Genomic DNA, 19,961 nt, shown 5'->3' with positions numbered 1-19,961 from the left:
ATCTACAACTTGGGCTCCCAAGTCTCCAGCCAGCACCACGAGACATTGCCCCACATACTGAAATCCTCCTGACCTTCACTATCCACAACGGAACCTTCCAATGCCGCGAGACACATGCGCGTGTCAGAGGAAAACTCAAACTTAGGGCAATGGAACCACCAAGCTGGGCGCGTGTTCCAATCTCATGCTCGGGCCTATCATGGAGCATGACAATGGCATCCCTGCACCTTGCAACCGTGACAATGAAGCCTTGATTTTTAGAGTGAAAACCGACAGCACTCATCTTTGCCATTATCCAACTGATTTAAGCGCTTGGTCCATCTCTTCTTGATGAGACAACTCGCAATCCGGCACATGGGATCGATGATGCATGGCAGGATGGGTAAGGGGGTGTCTTGGAGGGTACGTACATGCTTGGATGGCATAGAGTGGTGTAAATTAATGAGAAAACCATGAGTGTGAAGAGTTGTGGTGTAGAGAGAGAAAAAGTGGTGAAACGTTTATGGGTATTGTGAAGGTTTAGGTGACATGCATGAGGGGTATAGAATGAGAATAGTGGTGAGAAGAATAGGTAAGCGGGTTTGGGATGGTGAAAACGGTGGTAAGAGAGGTGTATAGTGAGAGGTATTGGGGAAGTGGATTTGATGGGTATGGGTACAGAAGTAAAGAGTGAGAATAGGGGCAATGAGCCTGGTGGATATTGGAAGAACTGATGGTGCATAGCTATATGGTAATGGGTGTGCGGGTAGTGATGTCGGCTTGTCAAGCTAGGCAGAAAACCACACCTCGGGAAACTCTTATACGGCCTCCAAAAAAAGACATCTCTGTTAAGATATGGACTCACACATTCTTAATCAATGATTCATGATTAAGTTATTCGAATTATAGACATTTGATTTAATGTTCGTTTTAAGAGTATGAGCCACCTTATGTGTAGAGCCCAATGCAATCACGGGCTTTAGATGATGGGCCTAAGGCCCGTGAGGCCCAATAACTAATGGGTATGGTCCCTAAGGCAGGAGGGTATAAAAGGGCTTCGGCTTGTGTCTTTTAAAAAAATCACATCCTTTTGAAAGAATAGAACCACTCTCTCTCCCACTCCCATTGCCTGAGAGAATCCAGAGAAATGTGGTGCCCTCCATCAGCCTTAGAAGATCCGTACCGTCTTCAAATTCACACATGGATTCAGGTTGGTACAATTTTAATAGTAATTATGACATAATTTCTTCATGTGATTCAACATACGATCCTGTATGATCATTAAATAGAATATGAAATCTCACAATTGGTATCAGAGCCTTTGTTGGATCAATGAGAAATAGCATGTTAGGGCAATAATAATTGTACTGGCTTGAATTCAGACGCGATACCAGCATCAGTTGCAGCACCATCGGAAGTGTGGTTCAGGCGCCAATGGAGGCGCCGTTCAGGGCTCGCTTGAGGCGCCACTCTGGCGCCGTTAAAGCGTTGTTTGCAGCGCCGTTTAAGGCCCCACTCCATCGCAAGGCACCGTTAAGGCACGTTTCAGGGCGCCATTCCAGTGCCTTTGACGGTGTCACTGGTGCGTGTGGCTGATGTGCGCCACTGGTGCGCGCGGCTGAGGGGGCAGGCGTTGCCGGCCTGTGCATGCGGCCTGGGGCGCAGCCTGTGCGCGCGGCCTATGCGTGCGGTTCAGCGCCTGCAGCGCCATTGAGGCGCGGTTCAGGCACGCCTGCAGCGCCATTGAGGCGCGGTTCAGGCAGCGCCTTCAGTGCCATTGACGCCGTTCAGGGCGCTACTCCGGCGTCAGGAATGACGTCGTTCAGGCACCATTAGGAGCGCCGTTAAGGCACTGTCACAGGCGCCTCTCAGGCGTCCTTTGGAGGCGCACTTCAAGCGCCATCTCCGCGAGCCGTTAGGGTGCGTTTCCAGGCGTCGTTACGGCACCACTGCAGCGTCGTTACGGCGCTTCAATTAGCGCCATTGGAGGTGCTTCAGACAGTGCGCTTCAGGCGCGGCTTGTGCGCGCTTCAGGCGCAACCTCCGACATCGTTCCGGGGGGATGCTTCGGGGTGCCACTGTAGGCGCCATCAAGGTGTTTCTCTCAAAGGGCCTTTAAGGCAACATGATGTTACAGGCTGCCAACGCCATGAATGGCGTTTTTTGATATTAAAAAAAAAAAAAAAAATGGAAAAATGAGTAAGGCCACCATGGGGCTCGAACCCACAACCACAAGGTTTTCAACCTTGTGCTTGACCAATTAGGCTATGAGACTCTTCTGTTTATTTATGAATTTTGTACTATAATAAATTTATGGTTTTGATGAATTTCTGTATTTTCTTTTTTTTAAGAATTTATTATTTCTTGTTACGTTTATGTTTAACGTTTCAAAATGAATAGGTTATCTATATATTTGTTGCCAAAGTGACTTATATTATATAATTTTATTCATTTTGAAGTATGAAACATGTTATTATTATTATTTAAAATAATCGGCTCAAAGGAAGATTATTTTAATAGATAAAGTAGTCATAAATATGTGACTTATAATGTTTATCTTGCATTGATATGTTAGTCCAAAGACAGACATATTGTGTTTGATTTTATTGTCAATATTTATGAATTAATTTTGTATAAGGATACCAATTACAAGTTAATATTTTTGTCCAAAGACTGAATATTAATGTTTGTGCTAGGTATCTTGCATGATGTTTATTTATTCATGTATGTATGATGCTTATGTGACTGATTGTGAGCTTTATTATTATGAATTCAGCATCTTCTATATCTGCAAATGTGAATAACATTCCTGTGCTTAATGGCACAAACTTCAAGAAATGGAAAGAGCACGTTATAATTGTGTTCGGGTGCATGGATTTAGACTTTGCATTAAGGGAGGATCGTCTTTCAGATCTTACTAGTGCCAACACTGCTGAGCAAAGGTCTACTATGGAAAAATGGGAGCGATCCAATCGCATGAGTCTAATGATTATGAAGCACTCAATTCCAGAAGCAATAAGGGGTGCAATACCTGAGGAAACCCAAGCCAAGGCATTCTTGGACCAGATAGCAAACCGATTCGCTGCAAACGAAAAGGTTGAGACAAGCACTATTCTTAGTAAGCTTGTCTTTATGCGGTATAAAGGGAAAGAGAATATCAGGGAGTACATTATGGAAATGTCTAATCTTGTGACGAGACTCAAGGCACTAAAGTTAGAGTTGTCAGAAGACATACTCGTGCACTTGGTCTTGATCTCTCTGCCTACACAATTCAATCCATTCAAAATCAGTTACAATACACAAAAGGAAAAATGGACTTTGAATGAGCTTATTGCTCAATGTGTGCAAGAGGAAGAGAGATTAAAGCAAGAAAAGATAGAAAGTGCTCACTTGGCTTCCACATCTCAGGGATTTGGTACCAACAAGAAAAGAAAGAGGGACAATAAAGGAAAACAAACTGCAGTTTCTGGGACATCAAAGCAAAAGGAGCAAAAGAAACAAGATAAGGAGATCACTTGTTTCTTTTGCAAAAAGGCTGGTCATATGAAGAAGACATGTACCAAATACGCTGCTTGGCGTGAAAAGAAAGGTACACTTCTCAACTTTGTTTGTTCAGAAATTAATTTAGCTGTAGTGCCTACTGACACTTGGTGGATAGATACGGGTGCAACTACTCACATAAGTGTCACTATGCAGGGTTGCCTAAGGAGCCGAATGACAACTAATGGTGAAAGATACATCTATGTGGGAAATGGCAACAAGGCTGCAGTCAAGGCTATTGGTCTTTTCAGATTACAGTTAGACTCTGGATGTACATTGGATTTGGAAGAGACTTTTGTAGTACCGTCGTTTAGACGGAATTTAATTTCTGTTTCATGTTTGGACAAATTTGGATACTGTTGTTCATTTGGAAATGGAATGGTTAGTCTTTATCTAAATTCAAATATTATTGGTACAGGTAGTCTAACAGACAAACTATATAAATTGAACATAAAGGCCACTAATGGAAATGAAACCTTGCATTCAAGTAATTATGGCATTAAGCGAAAATTAATGAATGAGAATTCATCAATGTTATGGCACAAGCGTTTGGGTCATATTTCAAATCAACGAATACAAAGACTTGTGTCAGAAGGAATTCTTGATCCACTTGATTTTTCAGATTTTCAAGTCTATATAGAGTGCATTAAAGGAAAACAAACAAATATGAGGAAAAAGAATGCCAATAGGTGCAGTGACGTCTTGAAATTGATACATACAGACATTTGTGGTCCATTTCCTACCCCTTCTTGGAATGGACAACAATATTTTATCACTTTCATTGACGATTACTCGCGCTATGGCTATCTTTATTTGATTCATGAGAAATCTCAGTCATTGAATGTGTTCAAGAATTTCAAAGCTAAAGTTGAGAACCAACTAAGCAAGAAAATAAAGGCTGTCAGATCTGACCGTGGAGGTGAATACTATGGTAAATATGACGGATCAGGTGAACAACGTCCAGGGCCATTCGCCAAATATTTGATGGAGTGTGGTATCGTTCCTCAGTACACCATGCCAGGGACTCCGAGCCAAATGGTGTAGCAGAGAGGCGAAACCGTACTCTTAAGGATATGGTAAGAAGTACGATTAGTCATTCCACCTTACCAGAATCACTTTGGGGCGAAGCCATAAAAACTGCAGTCTATATTTTGAATAGAGTACCAAGCAAAGCAGTAGCCAAAACCCCATATGAGTTATGGACTAGCAAGAAACCTAGTATTAGGCACTTGCATGTCTGGGGTTGTCCAGCTGAAGCTAGGCCTTACAAGCCAAATGAAAAGAAATTGGACTCCAGAACAGTGAGTTGCTACTTTGTAGGGTATTCTGAAAGGTCGAGAGGTTTCAAATTTTATGATCCCTCAACTAGATCCTTCTTTGAAACGGGCAATGCTAAGTTCATTGAGGATGTTGAGTTAAGTGGGAGAGAACCATTAAGAAAGGTGGTCTTGAAGAGGAATCTGTTAATATTCCTATTATTACGACTGGACATGGTCATATTATGGTTGATGACACTATTCATAATGTACAGTCGATAACAGGGATTCAAGACACACCTGAGATTCCTCCTGCTCAAGTTATGGAACCAATTCAAGTTCATCAAGAGGTAACTCAAGAACCTCAAGAACCTCAAGTACAAGTGTCACTAAGGAGATCCACTAGAGAAAGGAAAAGTACAATTTCAGATGATTATGTTGTATATCTCCAAGAACATGAGTTTAACATGGGTCTGGAAGACGATCCAATTTCAGTAAGTCAAGTCAAACAAAGTTCTAATTTTGAAAAGTGGATAGAAGCCATGAAAGATGAGATGAAATCAATGAAAGACAATGGTGTTTGGGACCTAGTAGAGTTGCCTAAAGGTGTAAAACCGATAGGTTGTAAATGGATTTTTAAAACCAAGCGGGATTCAAAAGGCAACATTGTTAGGTATAAGGCACGCCTAGTTGCAAAAGGTTTCACTCAAAAGGAAGGCATTGATTATAAGGAGACCTTTTCACCAGTTTCATCAAAAGACTCCTTTAGAATCATCATGGCACTTGTAGCTCATTATGATTTAGAGCTACATCAAATGGACGTTAAAACTGCGTTTCTTAATGGCAACATTGATGAAACAATATACATGCTGCAACCAAAGAACTTTGAGTCTAATGATTCAAAGCAACTTGTATGCAGATTAAAAAGGTCCATATATGGTTTAAAGCAAGCATCCCGACAATGGTACCGAAAGTTTGATCAGGTGATTACTTCATTTGGTTTTAAGGAGAACACCGTTGATCAATGCATATACCTCAAGTTCAGTGGGAGCAAATTTATTATCTTGGTGTTATATGTTGATGATATTCTACTTGCAAGTAGTGATGTGGGACTTTTGCATGAAACCAAGCGATTTCTGTCTAGTAAATTTGACATGAAGGATCTTGGTAATGCATCTTTTGTGTTGGGTATACAGATCCATAGGGATCGTTCAAGAGGTATACTTGGGTTATCACAAAAGGCCTACATCGATAAGGTGTTGAGTAGATTTGGCATGAGCAATTGTGCACCAGGAGACACGCCTGTAGCAAAAGGCGATAAGTTTAGTTTGCACCAATGTCCGAAAAATGAACTTGAGAAGAAAGATATGGAGAGATTTCCTTATGCCTCGGTAGTAGGAAGTCTCATGTATGCACAAGTTTGTACGCGTCCAGATATTGCGTACATTGTTGGAATGTTAGGCAGATATTTAAGTAACCCAGGTATGGATCATTGGAAAAAGGCAAAACGGGTTATGCGGTATTTACAAAGAACTAAAGATTACATGCTCACATACCGTAGATCAAGTCACTTAGAGATCGTGGGATATTCGGACTCCGATTTCGCAGGATGTCTTGACAGTAGGAGATCCACTTCAGGCTACATCTTCATGTTAGCTAGAGGAGCAGTTTCATGGAAAAGTGTTAAACAAACACTTATTGCTTCTTCCACCATGGAGGCAGAATTCATAACCTGCTATGAAGCATCAAACCATGGGATATGGCTGCGGAATTTTGTCACTCAGTTACGAATAGTTGATGGGATTGAGAAACCGTTGAGAATCAACTGTGATAATAAGGCCGCAGAATTATATTCTAAGAACAACCGAAGTTCGTCAAAGTCCAAACACATTGACATCAAGTTCTTGGTTGTGAAAGAAAGAGTTCAGAGTCTTCAAGTATCGATTGAACACATAAGCACAAACTTCATGATTGCGGATCCGCTCACTAAGGGTTTGCCACCCAAAGGATATCATGAGCACGTCACACATATGGGTGTTGTACACATTGATGATGTGCCAGTATAGTGGGAGTTTGTATTCAGACTATGTTTTTATTTTCTTGATGTGATATTATGTTGTGTTATCTGTACAGATCTTGATTTTAAAGACTATTGTATTTGAATTCTCTGAATTAAAATGATGACTTTCAAAAGCAGTTTAGCATCAAGTGTTGAAAGTGGAATTTGACTATTTTTAAGTCATAAAGTAGGACCAATTGGAAATAGACATATTAAATATCACATTCTATGTAATTTCCATGCTACACATCCATACTTGATCCATATTGCTAATTTTGTTAATATTGTGATCCTTGTTGGGTCTAGTTATAATTATAATTAACGAAGACCGCTTTAATCCTATGTTAACTTAATTAGTAGATCGGATTGTTTAAGGATATTAAGATAGAATAGCAAGATGAGCTCGATAAAGTACCATCATGAACATTGTTTGGTAACATGTGTGGTCCAAGTGGGAGATTGTTAAGATATGGACTCACACATTCTTAATCAATGATTCATGATTAAGCTATTCGAATTATAGACATTTGATTTAATGTTCGTTTTAAGAGTATGGGCCACCTTATGTGTAGAGCCCAATGCAATCACGGGCTTTAGATGATGGGCCTAAGGCCCTTGAGGCCCAATAACTAATGGGTATGGTCCCTAAGGCAGGAGGGTATAAAAGGGCTTCGGCTTGTGTCTTTTAAAAAAATCACATCCTTTTGAAAGAATAGAACCGTTCTCTCTCCCGCTCCCATTGCCTGAGAGAATCCAGAGAAAGGTGGTGCCCTCCATCAGCCTTAGAAGATCCGTACCGTCTTCAAATTCACACATGGATTCAGGTTGGTACAATTTTAATAGTAATTATGACATAATTTCTTCATGTGATTCAACATACGATCCTATATGATCATTAAATAGAATATGAAATCTCACAATCTCTACCTAGACTTCTTAGGTAGAAATGGGAGAATGGACACGGCTTGGATCAAAAACCAAAGACAGGGAAAAGCAACAAGGAGAGCAAAACAATGGGAAACCAAAATGGAGCCCCGCAAACCTCATTTCACATATCAATCAATGAGCTCAGGAATGGGCTGAAGCAAATTTCAAATGAGCTTTAAAACGAGACTAAAACGTGAATGCCAATGTTCCATATGAATCCCAAAACAGAGGATGCAAAATGGGCTAAAAGTCAAGGATGAATCAAGTGAAAGCAAACCCGGATACCATAGAAACAAACTAGAGATACAAATGAACACATCTGGACATCAAAACAGAACCTAATAATACTAAAAAAAACTCAACAAAATGATATGGAAATGGAAAAACCGATAGCTTGTAGGAACACATGCCTGTATCGATTCCTATCAATGCGATCCTTATGCGCGTTTTCTCCTTCTCTCTAGAACCTCCTCCTCTGCAGAACCCCCCTTGAATCCCCTTTTCTTCCTCTCCTCCCTTTTCTTTCCTCTCTTTGTGTCTTCCTCAGCAAGCCATCCTGACCTACTCTTCGCATCTCGTCTAATCTGGCCACCCCCATCAGCCTAATTCCCGGGGTGGTTAAAAGAGTACACATAAAAAAAAGAAAACCTCCTCTGGGGTGGTCTACACTAATATTATTACTACTCAATATTATTTTCAACTTACTAAACAATAATAAATTAATTTACTGAGTTTCCAAATTATTGTAAAATTCATTTTCTTTCCTAATCTTACTCCCACTATTCATTTCTTTATATACTTAAATTAAATTAAAACCTATATATGAAACTATTATTATTATTATTATTATTATTATTATTATTATTATTATTATTGTTCCTATAATCCAATTGTCACTTAACCACAATTCCACCTCCACACCCCATTATATAAATATATATATATATATATATATATATATATATATATGTATGTATATATTATTATTATTATTATTATTATTTTCAAAGACCTGCAACACCATTACCTCAAGCCACCAACTATACCCATTATTATTATTATTATTATTATTATTATAACACTTTTTTTCTTCTTCTTTTGTTTCTTCCTTCTTAGACGTCTACACATATCCTTGTTTTTTTTTTCTTTTAAACTCTCTGCTACACAACACACATCTACATTATTATTATTATTATTATTATTATTATTATTATTATTATTATTATTATTATTATTATTATTTTCTCTTCACCATTCTAGAAAATCATGCTACTCTTATTTTATTTATTTATTTATTCTAGATTTATTCATTTGAGTAATCAAAATCTGTTGATCTCCATTAATAAATCAAACTATGTTTATTCTTGCATAGTTTAAACAAGAACTAATTTATTCTTGCATACATAGCTCTGAGAAACATGTAGACATCAATGAAAAAAGAAAAGAAAAAAAAAACAATTCAATCCAATTCAAAGAGATGTGCACTAAACTTGAACGAGCCAAAACTAAGGATCTAATGATCATCCTAAATCTTAGTTTCCTATCAAATACTAATTTTTGAATGAAATCCATGGTGCAATTGATATCTAATAAGTCACAATGCAACATATAAAATACTTTGAACTAAGATGGTGTTTATTTTTTACTTAAATTAAGATGGTGTTTGTTCTTTTATTTAATTCTAAATAGAATTTAAAACTAAATAGTACTTAATAATTTTAAGTATTAAGTTGTTTTTTTAATATTTTATTTCTATTAAGGAATAAAGAAATAAAGAAAATCAATATGTTACTTTTAGTACTAAGAAAAAGTTAAATATTTTTACTTTTCTATTTAGTAGAAAATTTAATAAATAAGTAGTAAGTTAACAAAAAGTTTATATATATATATATATATATATATTTGAAATATGAAAGTAAGTTGTTTTTAGCAAAAAGTTAAAAAAAAAAAAAAAAAAAAAAAACACACACACACACACGCACAAACAAATCTAATATATGACTTGTCAAATAATCACAAGAGCATGGTTGGTGCAAAGTATAAAAACAACTATCTACCTCATTGATTAATCATCCATACCCTTCTTGGATCTATGATTCATTTATATTTGATTATATTGTAAAAAGTCTAAAAAATCCTTTTTAGGAAATACTTCTATTTTCATACATAGAAATAATGATAAAATATTTTCATAAACATTCTTTTTGTATTGAAAACATTACATATTCAGATTTGCTATGGTTAAATATAACCAAATAAGGGCATATTCGCTATACAAATTCCACATTCAATACAACATGCACCTCTTCTACTCGGTTTGTTGGTCAAAGACCCAAACACAAAAGCAAATAAAAGCACATAATGCAAGAGCCTTGAATTCATTCATCCTCTTAGAATTCTAAATAATTTGGTCATGTGCATAAAATAATTTTTAAAAATTAAAAGTTCTAAAGACAAACTAGTTGGAGGGCTTGAACTTCAAAGTTCAAATTCAGGAATTTTTTTGTAAAAAAAAATTATAAAACAATACGCTAGAAGGAGGGCTTGAACCTCCGACCTTGTGGTTAACAGCCACACGCTCTAACCAACTGAGCTATTCCAGCTTGCTGTAGATGACTATTTGTTAAATAAGTTTATTTACTACTATTATGGTGATTGCTCCCTTGACCATCTTCTAAAGCCAATGAGAGGTAACATCTCCAAAAACATATTTGCATTATTCAATACATCTTCATATTTTATACTACTTGTTATTAATTTGTTGAATTAAAATGAAATGCTCATTTATAAGACTTATTTTGGTCACTGTAGAAAAAATTTAAATATTTTTTCAAATTTGCAGTAATTTATAATCATTGTTTATCATATGCTTAAATGTTTTTCATTATAATTAATTTTATTTTAATAAAATTGAAAGTGAAATGAGGAAGTATTCATCCTTGACTTTCACCTATTTCTCAACTTAGAAATATGCCTAAATGGAAGGAGAAACCACACTAAATGTTTGGTCACACTGGTTTCTCCACCAGTTTTTTCTTTTCTTTATGAAAAAAATGCTAATAAGATGACTTATTAGATATTTGGATATACTCTAGAATTGAAATTACCTTGGAAAAAAGTCTGAACCCTAAATTAAGACATGGATGGGTGGTGTCAAGATAATTTTGTCAATTATTCAACTAAGAAATACAATTAAAACTAGTACAAAGATTTCAATAAATTTTCTAATTTAACAAATTTAACAAAATTCATGTTAGAGACATCTTAAATTAAAATTAGTAAGTACAAAGATTACATTTTTATCAACACCACCTTCTTAAAGTTGGTAACATTAACAGTAGCCAGCAATTGTCCATACCATGAGGAAGAAAACATTAACTGAAGAGCATGTTTTTGTGCTAACTGGAAGAAACTTGTACCCATTACAAAATGAATATGACTCAGAAAATTGGTTCTCAGAGTCTTAGTAGTTACTAGTAACTACTGCATCATCCTCAGTTGCATGGAGGAACAGTTGCTTATAGAGCTCACACATGGGGAGGGGGGAAGCTAATCAACCTGTATGTCGCCCTCTGGACTGGTAGCTCACAACCGAGTGTAACTCCTCTTATCAAATCATGTGTAGCCAATCACCAAGGAAATCTTCTGCTCATGGCAAGTCCATCTTCAAACTTCATCACTTTGGTGCCTCAGTAAAGGAAAGAGGGGGTTCCACCAGAAGGTCTTCAGCTCACACCATTCAATTCTTTGTTTTTTGAAGAATTGTCTGTCCAAACTCCAAAGGGTCACGATATAAGCAGCCAAGTGGGTATTAACTGAACAATAGGTTTCATAATGAATGTGTTTCATTCCAAATAATACCAGCTGTAACCAACCATGCCTACTATATCCATACATAGATATCACAGATCTTCAAAAATGTTCAGATAGCACAAAAGCCAAAATATTTCAAATTTATCCCACAAAACCTTCAGCACCAACTTATCCTTGGACGTATTCACAAAACCAGAGCAACTAAAGCTAGATCTGAAATTATGGAGTGAAGGGAAGCAAAGTTGTATTTTCTCAATTCAGGGGTCTAGGCCTAGCAGGCCAATAGAGGAATGCAGTGAGGTAAGTGGTTACAGAGTACCTCCACTGTTATTCTGTTTGCAGCACATAAGAATTATAATCATTTATTGCTGGAGTGCATAATATACATTATGGGCCAAAATTCTACAAACTTAAGCTTTTTAGAAAATTGGTTGTCTAACATTGTGTTAAGGCCTTGTTTGGTGGAAGGTCATGTATTCAAATCTCATCATGAGTTTATTTCCCCATTTCATTAAGTTCAAAGGAGGCCCTTTGTGGTTTGTTTATTGTGGGCCCATGTTTGCCTATATGTCACTCCACATGTAGGCATAAGGTTGTAAGTGACGAAGGGTGTTGGAGAACATAATACACATTGTGGACCCAAATCCTACAAGCTTATACTTTTAGTAAAATTGGTTAACATGTATAAAACCATCCATCTTCCTTAAAATGACAGAACTACAACTGAGAACCCCCCATATATTCACAAAGGACCAACTTGTTCTTAAAGAAACCCCACACTTCATTTACCCACACTCTTCATAATTTCTTCAAATGTTACCTTGAAAATGATTAATATTTCATCAAAAGCTTTTTGCTATATTTTTTTCTCTGTCTAGTAATAGCAATTTAGGCCTACACCAACGACAAAGTTCCAAATCCACACCCACTGAAGGATGTCAAGTTGTCCACCATCTACTAGGTGAATGAGTTCTCAATGGACTTGATCTCGCAAACTCCCACATTAGAGCATAATTTTTTTGATAGATTATGCTCTATCAAAAAAATTAGGCTACAAATAGGCAAAGTGTTGTCTAGGGAATTTCCTCAATGTCTCACTATCTTAATATGCTGTTTTTGTAGGATGCAAAGGCTATGATGCCAAAATATAAATCCAAACTCCAAGAAAACCTTAAAAATGGTTGACCTTACAATTTGGAAATTTTGAGGAAAACTAAGAATCTGCCTAAGGAAATATTGCATTTTCAGCTTCTAAAGTTGATCTCATACCACAACCCAATGCACAGAATTTTCAGTTCTTGTCAAAATAACAGGAAAACATCCAGAGAAGTTTTACCAGCAAGTTAGACCTCCATGTTATTGTTATAGCTCCAATTTATATTTTAGCTTTTTGGTGCCTAATTAACATGCTCCTTGCCTATTATATGTTTTTTTTTTTTTTCCTTTTCTTCTAGCATTGGTACCTCATTCTTGTCAGAGACTATCTTTTATGTGTGTGGGTGTGGATGTTTATATATGTGTATACATGCTTATGTATATATAAACAAATAAAGATAAAATTTTCTAGAAATTAGAGAATGAGAAGACAATCAATCAAGACATGGGAAAACACTGCCCTTGAGAAGTGATTCGCCCCTCGGGGTGCATTTCAACATAGGCAGTCAATTAGCACTCTGTTCACCGGGATACAAAGGTCTGTAGCCTCCTACAATGAATACTCACATTGTTCGGCTTAATGAGATCAGATAATTCACAAAGATGAGTTCCTTATTAAGTTTTCTGGGAAACATTTCCAGTTCCAATAAAAGACTAAATTTTATATGGGAGAATGGGAACAGAGAGTGAGAGTAGTATGCACGAATTGTGGAAGTTGCAGAAATGGTTTTCCCCCATGAAAAGGACTCTGCAATATGATACATTCTTAGAGGAATTTCTCGAACTAAACAGAGACAAGACTTTCACCAAGCCCAAGGGCTCAAAACAAGAAGCTCCAAACAAAAACTAAAGGACTTGACCATGGGATTAAGAATTCCAGCAGCACAAGGAAGAATACCAAAGCTAAAATTCAGACCAAAGAGAAAGATGAGGTTTTTTTTTTTTTTTCCTGTGGTCTGACAAGGAGAGCAATGAACAAAGTATTGGATTAACCAACAAAGAGAAGTTGAATTGATTTTTCATTTCATTGATAAAGACAACTGTATTAATCAGCCAAAAATGGATGAATTGCAAGACCATGCAAGAGAACATGGCAAGCAAACACAAAAAAAGGGCATGAAGACAAGAATAGATGTAATGATACTGGAGCATAGGCTAAGATATTCTAAACAGACACAGTTTAAATGTGGATATGAGGAGCATATTGGATAATCCGATTCGTCTATATTGTTGGTCATATGTTAGGGGTTATTTGACATCTTTAGGACTATTTCAAGTCCTTATAAGATACTAGTCTCACTAGAATATGAAGAATGTCTTTGATTTGAGGCTTCCTTGCATAACAATTTACAAGAAAAGTAGAAGCCCGAAATTTTTTTCCTCTGGTAGGTTAATTAGAAATATATATCAATAAAAGCACCTACATAAAAAAAGGGGGTGCAACCTATGTTCAGATGTTACATGCAAGTAGTGCAAAAGCAGGATAGAAGAAACAGCAAATGATACACTCCCAACTATCCCTCCCCTAACCTATCTATGAAGTTGATAAAGGAAAGCTTATTATTCCTTACAACCAAAGTGGAAGCCTGGATTGGGTGACAAATAGGAGTAGATGACCATACGATACCCCTACAAATTATATGTCTGGAAATTCTAAAAGTGTGAATCTTTTTTAGCTAAGAAAATTATGCCATAGTTTTTTCCCTAAGAGGATACCTTTTATTATGTCAGGTGACTTGAGGGCCTTGGAGGCATTAGAGAAGATCAAGTAGATTCCTTAGTACATCCTTTCCCATATTTTTTATCACATCTCTTCCCCAATTTTTTTTTCTTTCAAGTGACATCTCATCTCTCCTTTTTTCTTTCCTTTACTAATCACCTTGTCCTATGCCCCCCTGCACCCCCACAAACAGAAAAAAAAAGGGGGAAGGGGGGGGGGGGGGGGGGGGAAGGAAAATCCAAAAGAGTAATAACTTAACAAAGTTCTAAGTCCACCATTTGCTTCAACAAAGCAGGTTATTTGATTCAATTTGTATACATCAAAACATCTATTTAACTTCTTCCCAGAAAACCTTGTAAGCTAAGAAAATGCTACTGGTAATAAGGCTTGACAAACGTATAGGAACAAGCTAGAAAAATAAAAAATGAAGTGCACAATTACTGATGGGTAGACCAATGAATATATGCAACTAGCAAAAATGAACACATTCATTCCTCACCCAGCAGCAAAGCAAAACTTTGTTTGAGGGAGCAATGAACAAATAGACGAATTAGAAATGTAAGAAACTGATAAACTGGCATTTAGCATTTTATTGACTAATTCATGGATTTTTTTTCTTGATAGATAACATTTTTTTTCCCTGCTGGATCTCAAACCTCTGAACCTCCCACATCACCACCCCAACCCCTTGCCACTTGAGTCAGGCTTGAATGGTCTATTGTCTAATTTATGTAACCCATTTGTTGATGCATATGGTCCAAGAGAAGATGTGTATACATGGAATCAAAGAAATATCAAGAAGCCAGCAAATTCAAACCATCCACCAAACCATAAAGACTATAGTTGGTTAGAAAGAGACGCCAACAAAACACATTGCTTTAATATTTCTGCTGTAAAAACAAAAGGACTCTATTTAAATTGTGCACCTAAAACCTCAGAAGCAAGGTCAAACAATCCTATAGTTATGGCCAATGTTGTCAAAAGCAAAAGGCGATGTTAAGGCGATAAGACTGCTTTCAGCTTAAGGCAAGAAACAAGGCGATAGACTAACTATAGTATGGCAATTAACAAAAATACATATATTTACCTACTTGATGTTTAACCAACATAAGTGTTGTCTTTAATAATCAATACTATTAATGTTTCATCCCTCATGCAGTCTTTTAAAATTAAAAAAAATAGTAATAATTACTCAAGTGTTTACAACGCTTTGGAGCCAAACAATTTCGGGTCATTTCCAATTAGAGGGGTTTGGCTTTCGTGGGTGCAACCTAGAGTTCGCTTTTTTGTGTGGGAGGAACGTGGGGTAAAGTTCTAACCTTGGATCAAGTTCAAAAATGAGGTTGGTCTTTAGCAAATAGGTGTTACTTTTGCATGAAAATCTATATATCACTTGCTTCTCCACTGTGAAAAGACGAGTTTTATGAGAGCTACTTTTTGCACCTTTTAGAGAGACCTTTTGGGGTGAAATGGTTCTTTTATGGGTAAGAAGCGCAAGACCCTAATGCATATTCTGGACAATTTGAAAGGCAAGGAATAGAATTGCATTCGATGACTAGATATTTTCAATCCAAAGACTAAAAAGCGTTTTTGTTTGCTTTCTTTGATCAAAGACTAAATTGTTTATAGATGATTGTTCTCTAACTTTAGTAAGTTTCTTTGATTGGTTGGGTACTTATTGAGGCTCTAATTCTTTTGGTAAATTTTTCTCTTGTTTGAGCCTTGGAGGTGGAGGAAGGTTGTTTCTTGTATCCCTTGGGTCACTCTTTTAGCGACTCTTTTAATACAATTTAATTCTTTATCTATCAAAATTATTCAAGGTGTTAAATATCATACCCTCATCATAAGAAACATCATATTGTTTAGAGAAATTCATCCAATCTAAATGTATACTTTAATTTTCTAAACATCTAAAAATCAAAATAAAAAACAAATAAGAGAATGAACATCCTAGAGAATCTTTAGGCATCATTATCAATCATCATTGAAATTAAAAATGTCATCATTTCCATTAATGCTAGATTGATAACCCTCCAACTCACTATAACTATAATTGATAATATAATATGTCATCTTATACTTAATCTAATGTTAGATTGAACTAAATTACAATCTAAGTGTGTTTGATCTTAACCCACACTCAAAAGTAGTCACTATGCCTTACCCCTTATCCTAAGGCAACCACCTAGGCATTGCCTCCTTGAAACTGTCTTGCCTAGGTGTTCAGGAGGCAACTTTTATTCACCTGGCTTGGCTTGGCCTGATGGCCTAGGCGATCGCCTTTAATAACACTGGCCAAAGAAACTAGAGAATAGATAAGATATAAAGAATAAACACTATATACTCAGATAGTAAACATATTCAAACAAAGAAAAACATATTCATTATTCAATACCAATCAATGTCACTAGTTTATTCATCCAAATGCCACTTTTTCAGTTTTTCTATATTGGCACAAAGAAAATGAGGAAAGGGCATTAAGCGGAAGCCTACATGGCTTTGTATAATTAAATTATTTTCTCTAAACAACAGCATGAACAACTCATGTACCAAAAGAAAGCACTTTGAACTGACCTAACGAGTTTTCCACTTTCTCAAAAGCTCATCATATACTGGTCCCTTTCCCACTTCAACAAGGGCATGTTTCAACTTTGACAATGTGGAAGAGGTCAATTTGATCCCTCGGACAATCATATCCTTGGCATATTTAACTGCTTCCGGGATCCTATCATGATCACGCAGACCTGTAACCAGCAAATTCCCTGTCTCCTCCAAGCCAGAATCATGATTCTCAATTATGTATTTCCAAACCTTTATAGCCTTATAGACGTCCCCAAGATCCAAGTAGATCCTAACCGCTGCATTACAGTTTGTCAGGTCAGGCACACACTCATTTTGAACCATTTCACTGAATATTGAAAAAGCCTCCTCTAACTTCCTTCTTCTAATCAGGAACCTAAACAATACATTGTAAGTTTCCGAATCCGGGAATGCCCCATTGCAAACCATCTCATCCAACATCCTCTTGCCATAACAATATTGTCGCACGAACAATGCAGGGCAATCATAGAATTATACATTTCAGTATCGGGTCTACCAATATTCCTACTTAACATTGTCTGCCAAAGCAACTGGGCCCCTTTTGAATCACTTGTCTTCACACACTCCTGAAGGCCAATCCTGTAAAACCTCATCCCGGGAGAACACTGTCTATCCCTCATTATCTCAAAAAACTTCATAGCTTCGCGCCTTCCATCTGGACCATGGAGCAGAGCATTCAAAACGATTCATATGCTGACACATTTCCTGGATCCCAACCAATATCCATCACCATCTCATCAAAAGTTTGCCTAGCAGCACCACAATTCCCCTCACTCTCCCAACCCTCCAACAAAATCGCATAAGTATCCGCGTCCGGCCTAATCAAACCCCTCACATTGCGCAAAAACTCTGCCGCCTGCACTGTTCTCCCATCCCTACAAATTGCGCTAAGCAGAGAATTAAGAGCCACGATGTCCCGAGGACAACCGTACTGTTCCATAACATCAAACGTCATGATCGCCTCTCGACCCGATCCGCAATCACATAACTACTAAAAATAGAAGCAAAAGTGGCCAAAGACAGCAAACCTTGCTTCTTCATGGACTTGACCGCGTCCCACATTGCGTCAAACAACAAATTCTTGCCCAGCATATCCACGACCAAATTCCAAGAGTATGGGCTATGGTTGTCATTGAGCTGGTGGCCGGACCAACGGAAGAACTTCACGGCGGAGCCGGGGAAGCCATAGGAGAGTTTGAGAGAGTCTTCGACGTCTTCTGGAGAAACCCTAATGGCGGTGTCGTGCAAGACCTCTTCGACGGTAGAGGACGGGGTGTTGGCTATTATTTCGCATAGGAGTCTAACTTTCGGGCTCAAATTGGGGGTTTCGAGGTATGTGGGAAAGCTGGGTCGCTTAGGGGTTTGATGGTGCGTAGCTGAGTCTGTGGTTGAAGATGAATGGCGCTTGTTGCGGTGGTCATGGTGTAGTGGTGGAGGAGAAGAGGTAGTGTGGTTTGGCCTCTTGTGCTTCTTGCCCATGGAGTCAGAAACACAAAACCCTAGAAAATCTGCAGTAAACCCTAGCCGGAGAAGAAATATATACATTCTTTTGGTTTTCAGCCCATGAGAAAAAAAAAAAAAAAAAAAAAAAAAAGGAAACATATTCCCTGCCATACCAACCATTTAAACAAATTTCCATCACTTGATTGTCTCTATTCCATGCGTTCTAATCCTTTTAGTAAACTCCCATCATTTGCTTTTCTCTATTCTATCATTCTTAGTGGATAACGCTGGGTATACTGCACTGGTGATATTTAAGACATCATATACACACCTTTTTCTATTCTAACAAAAATTCGAGGAGCTTTGGAGAAAATATTAATGAGCTGATGCTTAAAGACCCTTTGTATGAACACCTTTTGCTATTGAAAGAAAAATTGGAGCAGCTTTTTACCACCATCTTCAAAATTGGAATAGACCTTTCATTATCAAAGAAAAGAGTTTATGAGTTTATGATTGACTCACTATAATTCAGTGAAGCATGTTTATTCCTAAAAATTAATTCCAGTAATCTTATTAATACTCAAAACTTGTATTCTCTGTCTATATATATAAAACAATTTAATTAGTTGTTATTGACTTAAATATGTGTCATATATTTGTCTATGCAATGGAGTTCAAGGGTTATCCCTTCTTAGTTATAGCATTATGGCCAATGCATCAATTTTGGTGTATAGTCTCTTCAAATTGATAAATGGTAGTTTTTTTATTTTTTATTTTCATTCATTCATGTACAGAGTATATATAGAGGGTAATCACCATTCTAAGAATGGGAAAAATGATACAAGGAAATAATAATATAAGGAAATAACAATTAATATCCTAATATCTCAACTTTCCTGATATCTCACTATTCCTAATATCTCAATATTCATAATATCTAAACTTTCATAATATCTAAACATTTCTAATATCTCAACACTAAATGATATAGGGAAAGAATGATATAAGGAAATCATACCTAATATCTCAACACTCCCCCTCAAGTTGGTGCATAGATGTCACACATGTCCAACTTGTCTAAAAATTTTGAGAACACTTGACTTGAGACAGCTTTTGTGAGGATATCGGCCAATTGATCTTCTGATCGAATCTTAGGCAATTCCACAATCTTATCATCCAACTTTTCCTTAATGAAGAATTTATCCGCCTCGACATGCTTTGTACGATCATGTTGTACTGGATTATGAGCAATGTCACATGCGGCTTTATTGTCACAAACAATCGGATTGGTTGCCTAGATAGGTAACCTAAATCCTGTAAGAGGAGTCTTAGCCATAATGCCTCACAAAATCCTAAAGTCATACCTTTAAATTCCGCTTCTGCACTTGAACGAGCGATGACATTCTGCTTCTTACTTTTCCATGTCAAAGATTACCACCTACAAAGGTAAAGTAACTAGATGTAGATC

At 37.0% G+C, this 19,961-nt stretch overlaps 1 non-coding gene and 1 pseudogene across 1 annotated transcript; both read right to left on the bottom strand.

The window, feature by feature from the left end:
• Positions 1–10,290: 10,290 nt before the first annotated feature.
• TRNAN-GUU lies at positions 10,291–10,364 on the bottom strand. Its single transcript has one exon. It is a non-coding gene; the product is annotated as a tRNA-Asn (tRNA).
• Positions 10,365–11,008: 644 nt separating this feature from the next.
• On the bottom strand, positions 11,009–18,564 carry LOC117931153 (annotated as a pseudogene).
• Between the last annotated feature and the right edge of the window lie 1,397 nt (positions 18,565–19,961).

This window comes from Vitis riparia, chromosome 14 (genome assembly GCF_004353265.1).
Source record: "Vitis riparia cultivar Riparia Gloire de Montpellier isolate 1030 chromosome 14, EGFV_Vit.rip_1.0, whole genome shotgun sequence".
NCBI classification, from domain to species: Eukaryota; Viridiplantae; Streptophyta; class Magnoliopsida; order Vitales; family Vitaceae; genus Vitis; species Vitis riparia.
This window is presented reverse-complemented; position numbering and strand designations above follow the sequence as displayed.